Raw genomic sequence first — 8,534 nt, 5'->3', positions numbered from 1 at the left:
CATCAGTGACATAAAAACACAGAGTCCACGTCTGTTTGTCCTCGCTTGGTTTGGAACAAGGAGTTTCTTTTGAGTGCAACAGCCTGATACGGGCTGTTGAGGTGTAGACAGGTCTGCAAAGATGTGGGCACAACAGTGTCTGATGATAATGAGCCATAAGGTTACTAGTGTTCGGTCTAAACATCGACCCAAGTCATCAGTATCTGACGACCCGGTTAGAGCCTCAACAATCAACTGGCTTTTTTCCAAAATGTCGTGCTGCACCTTTAAAGTCTTGTCTCCTGTTGCTAGTTAGAGGACTGTTGCATCGAGAGGCAATGTTTGTGCTGTGTGCCTTAAACAATATCTCTGTGTCTTTGAAAAATGACCTGGACTGCCCACTCGTTACATATCCAGCACCAGAAAATGAAATGTGTTTTGGAGAGGAAGATGGTGCCAGTCGTTATCAGCTCAGTTAGGTTATACACGCCTGTGCTGTTTCTACTGTGACGTGTCAAACTGTGTTCCATGAAAAGCCAGAGTTCCCATTAGTTGTACCAATGCACAAAGAAAAAACAAAAAAAAAAGAATCAAAGCGGCTATAATTTCTTGATCGCTCACATGCTCCCAGTATTTTCTCATTCTTGACTGGAATATAATTACTCATGTTTTTTCATAAATCTGATCTTCCCTTAAAAAAGAGGCACGTTGTTTCTCACTGGATTTGGGGTTTTTATTTGTGAGAGGCAGGATTAACCTTTTTTCCTGAGTTAATACTGAGAAAGTTTGAATTTATTTACGGACGTAAGATGACGTTAAGGGAGTGCATCGATAAATCATCTGTCTGAAGGCTCTGGCCAAACAACCTGTCCCTCAGATGTTTCTCTTTCACTGGAAGGCCAACAACAACAACCAATCTGCATCATATCCTCACTGGAAGACTTACTCATGGATTGTTTCGTTCCATGGAAAAGCAAACCTTGTTTCGACCAGTCAGCTGTCAGACCTGCAGTATGTCTGCGCTATCAGACCGAGCTGCGAGATAAACACTTGAATGGATATCGGCGCCTCCGTGAGCCTGCTGTCTTCTGTAAAGGTGTAGCACGGGACTCATAAGGAAAGAGAAATGGTGTGAAGGAAAAGGAAAGGAGGAAGAGAGGCGGCAAAGTATCGTGGAGGTGTGGCGTCGCCTCTTCAAAGGATCTAAAGTTTCATGTTGTGCAGCTTCAGCATTATTAAGGCAGGAAAAACGTGCAGATTTACGAGGTGTGGCGTGAAGCCTCTCCTTCAGTCTCCCTCTCCTTCTTCAGGAAAAAGACGTGGCTAGCTGAAGACTTACAGCGGGGCACTCAGGGGTTACACATTGTTATTTCCTCCCCTTCATCTACCTTCAGCGCCGCTCCTTCAGCTCCTCTCCCTCCTGCCTCTCGCTCCTCGTCATCCCGACATCTGGTTTCAATCTCGGCTGAGATTACAGACGTAAGCGCAGCATCAACAACAATCCCCTCTGTCAACCCCCCCCCCCCCCCCCCCCAAGTCTTCTCGTTAGATTGTGTTGCTCATTTCCAGGCAATCCTGAATGACTGATCTGGTTTAGCAAGAAGGGGGGAAGATGGATTAGTTGCTTTCTTTCCTTCTTTCGTTTTCTTTCTTTCATGTTTCTTTTAGATGCATGAAGCAAAATTAGAGAAATAGAGCAAAGACACCGGGTGATAAATAGCAGGACGCTGACCGTGACTGCCGGAGGTGAAGGGTCAGGGGTCAGGATGCAGGAGCTCATGTGTTGGAGGTCGGGGGTTAACAGGTAGCACAGAGCACTGAGGGATGAAAGGTAAAAGGTTGTTTATGGCTGGACGAGGAGGAGGACACATAGAGGGCAGTCCTTCTATCTGGCAGGGGTGATCTGTCTGTCTCGGCTTCCTGCTGTGACCCAGCTCGTCCTCTCTGGACTCTGTCTTCTCTCTGCTGTCGGCCAGCTTGTTTGTCTGTACATCTCTTTGGTCGCGTCCTCAAGATAAATGGATGCACAGATACGATGTGAGTTTGGTATCTGGGTGTGGGTTTAGTGTAAAGTGTTACAGCTTCAGTAGCCCAATCACAAGACCAAATATTGGCAGAACTGATACGTTCACATACAAGGCTACGGATCATATTGGCATTTCAACAAAATACATCATTTCACGTTCACATTGCATGTTTACGACCTGACTTTCACGTCTGGAGGCGTTAAGGATGATGGTGGAGTTACAGACAGGAAGGCAGGTAAGCCAGAGACCACAGTTCGAGACTGTGTTTCAACATTTTTTTTAGTAGGAAATCACCAGAAATCTTATCCAGGGCATGCCGCAGCATGTGTAAGCGAGATAACACTGAATCATTTTAACGCGATCTCGAGACAGTTTCCATCTTGGATACCTAAAAAGGAATTTTATCAACCAGAAAATGATCTTTTCCTCATCCTAACCACATTTTTGTGCCGTAACCGAACCAGACCATACGCACAGGGATGTCACATGATGAAACAACATAAATAAATGTACATTTTACATTTATTTTGGTGTTTGGGTTGTCTTTTAAAGATGGGATATGGATTTAAATAACTTGCTGTCGGGGGGGAAGTGATCATTTTGATATTGGCACCAGGCTTCTCATCACTGTGACAACTTAGTGAGCAACTACAGCAAAATTAAACTTCTACAAAGACAGAGAGCAGTAGCCCTTGGTGTTTGAAAACACACTGAATCCTCCTTTTCCCATCATGCAACTCAATAGCATATTTCATAGGACGATTGAACAGAATGTACACATCTTCATCTTCACCTTATTTGCAGGAAGTTGATTACAGTGATTGTACAGATATTAGCTAATAATACATCCATGGAACAGTTTTCAATTTTTTTTCACCTCCTTCAATATCTGCTCATATTACGGTTAGAAAAAGATCTATGACAGGAGCCAAACTCACCACACCTTCCTGCACTGGCACTGAATATGGCACTAGACTTGAATCCTGAGGCGCAGTCCAATATAAATGTAACTCCCTCGGATACTTATTCATGTCTTTTCAATACATTTATTTGTGGAAGCTCTTCTACCACAGCAAACAAAAAGTGAATCAATCAAATTGTGGTTGTGGGGGCAGCATGTATCCACTCCCAGGAGGAGTCCCGGGGTTTTATGCTGACGCTGACAGGGGGAAAGGTTCAGAGTGTGTGTGTCCAGGTTAGGGCTCAGGTCCAGCTGGGTAACGTCCTGTTTCTCTCCCCGCTGGCAGCAGCTGTGTTCACAAGCCCACAATCCTTCATTCACACACAGAAAAGGCAGCTTCTACGTGCAGAGGTCGGCCAGAGCTCCAGTGTCCTTTTACCTAAAGGCTGAGAGACAGATGGAGAGACAGAGAGAGGGGCCTTGGAAATGCACCGCTGCCTCCGAGAGGCCCAAAACTCAGGTGGAACGCAGGCCGGCTTCCCAGGAGAGCGAGTGTGTGTTTGAATATCTTTATATTTAACACTCACAGAAGCACCATTTATGCTGCAGCAGCAGCGGGGATGTGAAATATGAATGTGATCTGCAGTAAGCCTGTTGAGTCTCATGGCTCCGAGTGATTTACACACATCTCAGTGTCACTCTGCCTTTTTGTTACAGCTGCCATAAAACAAGAGAGCAACAGTCTGTCTGTGCAGAATGCCTCTCCAGACAGTTGCTCTGAGCTTATGTAAATGCTTAAATTGCAGTATAAATCTGTTGTGTGAGCATGTGTGCAAAATACTGTTTGAAAAGTTCATGTAAGACCAAGATTTTCTCCTGTTGTTGCGTCCTGTTGGCTTTGACTGAACCTTCTGGCTCACAGCGTGTTTTAGATAATTAAAGAAAGAAGCTGTTGTCCACATTTATTGTTCAGGAGAACTGTTATTATTTTCCAAAAACAGACACCTGCAGGCTTTTTCTTCGATGTTTTATTGATTACATTCACTTCTTTTTCCAGCACATATATTCCCAGATTTCTAAATAACCTACCATGGTTTTGTTGCAACTTTCAAGGTTGAAAATAGCTCTGTAAATCACCCCATGTAAAGGCCATTAACACGTTTGCTTCATAAGCTCTCATGCACCGATGAGAACTGAGCATTTTTTGAGTCTTAGCAATGCAGGTTGGCAGGTCATTGGCACTCCTGATACAAAATGTCCGACAAGCCCAAACCAGTGGTGCATGCTGTTGTACTCGTATCTCGGAAAAAAAACGACCTCCGTCACAGAAAAGTGCAATGGAACGGTCATCCAAGTCAGAATTCCAGGCCCGAAACTCAGCCAAGATCTGCATAGTCCGAGTCGGTGGACACACACACAGATGTCATCACAGCAGTATGGCAGCGCACCTAGAGAACAATTACTTTTTACCTCTGTTGCCATTCTCAACTTTGCAGTCGTCATTTTCACTTTCACTCAGTTGACCTGTGCTCAGTAGAAGTCTCTGAGAGTTTGTGTTAGGAGCCGACTCCTCCTGTCTTTTTTTTTTTTAAGTGACGTCAAACCGTTAAATCAGCTGCTGTTTCTGCCATCCGTGTTTTACAGAGCAAATTCACTGGGGCGCTTTGAAGTCGGGAATACCGAGTCGTAAATTCCGACTTGCAACAGGACGCATCACCAGCACCGCTCAACCTGCAGCCTGTCAGCCAGCAGCGAGAGTGTTCGTTGCTCTGCTTGCAGTCATTTTTTGCGTTGTTTTCAAGTCAACACGATGAAGAAGCTTTGTTTAATTAATACCGTCACACCTAGATCAAAGATGGTTGAGGCACAAGCAGGAGAGGGAAGGCCGGAGTATCAGTGGATGACATTTTGCTCAGGATCACAGGCAGGAGCAGATGACTGACTTTAACACAAGCTAAACTAATGAGGTGAGGAGGTGCAGCTGGAGTGAGGCGGAGAAACACAGGTGAGGTGAGTGAGTAGGAGAAACAATGGAGCAGGGAAGGAGCTGACAGGAGGAGGAGAACACAGAGAACCTGGGCTAATGAAGGTGATGCAGTGCAGGTGTGGAGGAGCACAGTACACTGGGAGCAGAGCAAAATATGCCACAACAAGCTCAGATACGCTGAAATAAAATCAGACAGAAGACTTTGCAGTAACCCAGTTGCACCAAAACAAATGAAGTGGCATCAATATACTTCAGCTACAACGATCACTGGATCAGGAAACGTCCATGAAGAAATCACTGGATAATAACAGACGGGTTGAATCCTGGAGTGATGATCACACGGAACGATGATTCTCTTCCTGCATGAACTTCTTCTTCTTTTTTTCTCTTTATGTATCAAAGCAACCAGATTGTGTTCAAAGTCATTTTGTACCTATTTCTATTTCTTACCTTTTTAATCATATTGTTTACTTTTTACTATTGTTATTGTCTTTTTTGTAATATTCTGAATTCTGAAATGTCCCCGTTCGTTGGACAATAAAGGAATACTGATTCTGATTCTTACTTATCTGTCTATATCTGCCAAACATGAGCACAAATAATGCAATGACCAGTCAGAAATGACCCACAGATGATCAAAAAATCAAAGCTCAACCTGACGGAGTCGTCTGATCCTGTGTATTTCCGTGCTGTGATAAACATGTTTTCCACACGCGCAGATAGTGTTTTGGAAACGCACTCCTCATTTGTGTGCCCATCATCGACTGACACGTGAAACCGCTCTGCTGTTAAGTATTCGTACACTAAGTGTTTCCTGTCTGAATCGCGGGTTGCCGCAGAGCAGCTGGAGAATGTGCGGACAGAGACTGAGGTTTGCTTCTTAATTGGGGTCTGGTAATCCTTCTGTTTATTGCCTTATTATAGCAGGAGGGGCTGTCAGCGCACATTCCTCTAAACTGTGTGAGCTTGTTGTTGTGTAAGCGCACTTCCCTGAGAGTTAAAGTCTCTAAAACTCAGCCACGGAGCATTCTCGTCATTAATCCATTAAGAGGTTATCTGATGGATCCTGCTGATGTACAGTGAAGAAAAACACACACGAGCATTTCTCATCTTTCATTCGATGGGACATCAGATCAATCAGGCTGTAAAGAAAAGCGATGTCTCCACGAGTTCGCCACCCCGGCGACCAAAGCTGCTCCATATAAGGATGCATTTGCTCCCTGATCCTCTGCAGAACGTAATGCACATAAATTGATATTTCAGTGTCAGTTCTTTGTGCTGTCAGTGTGTGTTTCCATGCATGCAGAGTGAGCAGCGAGCGCATGATGGGGAGCAGAAGGTCTGTTTCTTCTGGTGGCTCGGAGCCTGGGAAAACCATGTTCGTGTTCACCCCTCTTTGTGTCTCTGGCTTCGCTTACTGCACGTCTCTCTGCATTACGTGAAGTTTTTCACTGTGATTTTCACACACTCAGCCCTCGCCTCTGCCTCCGCGAGCGTGCACAGAGCTGGCACAAACATGCTTTCACAACACCGGGGCTCGACTCAGGCGAACCTCTCGCACAGTTTACGGGGGGTAGAGGCAGAATGGGTAAAAAGGTAGAGAGAAGGGAGAAATGCGGCTCTCTGGTTTCGGGGAAATGCCTGTTGTTATTAACGATGAAGAGAAGATGGGCTCCTCTGAGAGCTGATGGAGGTCGAGGGGGCAGGGGGGGGGATTCTGGTCCCCGTCCAACATACACACAGTCGTAGAGATGTCAGCTATTCCCAATTTACTTAAAGCCACTCCAGATTTGTCCAGAACACAGTGTTGTAATGAAAGGTTCGGGGCAAAGCGAGTGCATCCTAATGAAGAGCAGACCGGCGAGCGAATACCCTGAGATGAACCTGGAACTGCAACAACAGCAGCACTGTCCCGGTCATCCTGTGATCACGAGGCTTACATCAGGAGGTACAGATCTATGAGGTCTGTGAGCCAAGGTTATGACTATAAACGTCCAAGAGAGTGAACACGTAAAGGCATTAATCAGTTTTAGTTGCTGTCTGGCCTGGGAAATTTTCCAGTCTGATGAAGGTCATTCAGAACAGCGTAACCGCCGTGACTGCCAAGCATTCAACCCGCTAGTTGTACTCACTCAGAGTGTGTTTTGTTTTCCAGCAAGCGTCATTGCGCGGACATATCTGCCGCTTCGGCGTGTAAGAGAAGTTCATCATGACGCTGAGAAACGAAGCAGATACCAGGAGGAGTGCAGCAGCTGGGGGACTTCTTTTGCAAGAGCAGAATTCCTTCTGTATGATGCTTTTCCGTCTTTACTTCGTCTGAGACTCAAAGGAAAACTGTCAACACACTCTCCAAAACCGCTCTCCTTCCCCGTCTCACACAAACACACACTCATCCTGGAACCTTACTGACATTGTGTGCTTGTTCACACAACAGAAACCTATCATTTAAAATGAAAGCAAACCTCTATGTGGGCTTAAGATTCACACTTCAACAGCCCGTCGTCTTCATCCATCAGAACACACAATACCAGCAGAAGAAAGAAACTAAGTACATTTTGCAAAATATGTTGTATTTTGTACTTTTTACCTCACTTTATTAAACTGACACAAACACTTATTTTGCAGATTTCTCATTCAAACACATAAATAAGTAATAAAAAAGTGAAGAACATCTGTTTGGCCCGGCTGCCTGATGGTGAGGGTGCATCCCACAGAACTGCAATGTCCACGATTCCTGTGTTGATTTCCACAGCAACACTGGCCACATGTCAGCCAAGAGCGAACCGACTTGACCAGGACTGGCCTGAGTCTGGGCCGCAGTTCATTCCGTTCTGGTGGTCTGGATCAGACACTCGTTTTAAAATCATGATAAACAAGATGATACAAATAAAAAAAAAAAACAAGCAAAGACAGTGGCCCCAAACGAAGAGAAGGCAGGTGGGCAGCGGGAACAGGCAAACACAACAGACAGCTCGGCAAAGAACAAACCAACGACTGAACTTTAACGCAAACTAAACTAACAAGTGGACGAGGGGCAGGTGGAGAGAGGCTGAGACACACAGGTGAGGGAAGAAAACTGATGAGCTGGAAAAAGCGCAAGCAACAGGGCGGGGCTAATGAAGCTAATGCAGGGCAGGTGTGGAGGGAAAAATCAAGCTGGAACACAGGTGAGCTGGAAGAAGGGCGGGAAAACAAACAAAGACAGGAAGCGGGGATAAATCTACTATATAAAACAGGAAAGACTCAATTATTGACAGAAATGTCTCTATCAGATTTGTTTTTTGAAGATTTAACGGCTCAAAATCTGTTAATATTGATATTAAGATGCTTTTATATGCCACTAATGCTGTACGCCATTATTTCCACATGCACCATGCCAACTTTTACTTGTAATGGGGTGTTTTTTCCATTGTAATAACCCCTTCTTTGACTTACATAAATGATCTGAGTACTTCTCCACTCTTCATATGGTCAACGCCTCAACCCAATTCTATCATCAGTGCAGAAACAGCACCAACCCAGATCACCCTACAGCTACTGTAACACGACGTCCACTAATCCTCCTGTGTATTTCATGTCTACAGGACTGTGGTGAAAGAGCCGTGCCTCTCTCTTGACCTTGTCACTGGTGAACAGTATC

The 8,534-nt window shown here is 45.0% G+C and overlaps 1 long non-coding RNA gene across 1 annotated transcript; it reads right to left on the bottom strand.

The window, feature by feature from the left end:
- Nucleotides 1-3,783: 3,783 nt before the first annotated feature.
- LOC119028700 lies at nucleotides 3,784-4,864 on the bottom strand. The gene is made up of 2 exons (XR_005077784.1): nucleotides 4,432-4,864; nucleotides 3,784-4,355 (listed from the first exon to the last, which is right to left on the bottom strand). It is a non-coding gene; the product is annotated as an uncharacterized LOC119028700 (long non-coding RNA).
- Nucleotides 4,865-8,534: the final 3,670 nt, after the last annotated feature.

Source organism: Acanthopagrus latus, chromosome 11 (genome assembly GCF_904848185.1).
Source record: "Acanthopagrus latus isolate v.2019 chromosome 11, fAcaLat1.1, whole genome shotgun sequence".
Taxonomy (NCBI): Eukaryota; Metazoa; Chordata; class Actinopteri; order Spariformes; family Sparidae; genus Acanthopagrus; species Acanthopagrus latus.
The sequence above is the reverse complement of the archived record's forward strand: the minus strand, read 5'-3'. Positions and strand labels throughout refer to the sequence as shown.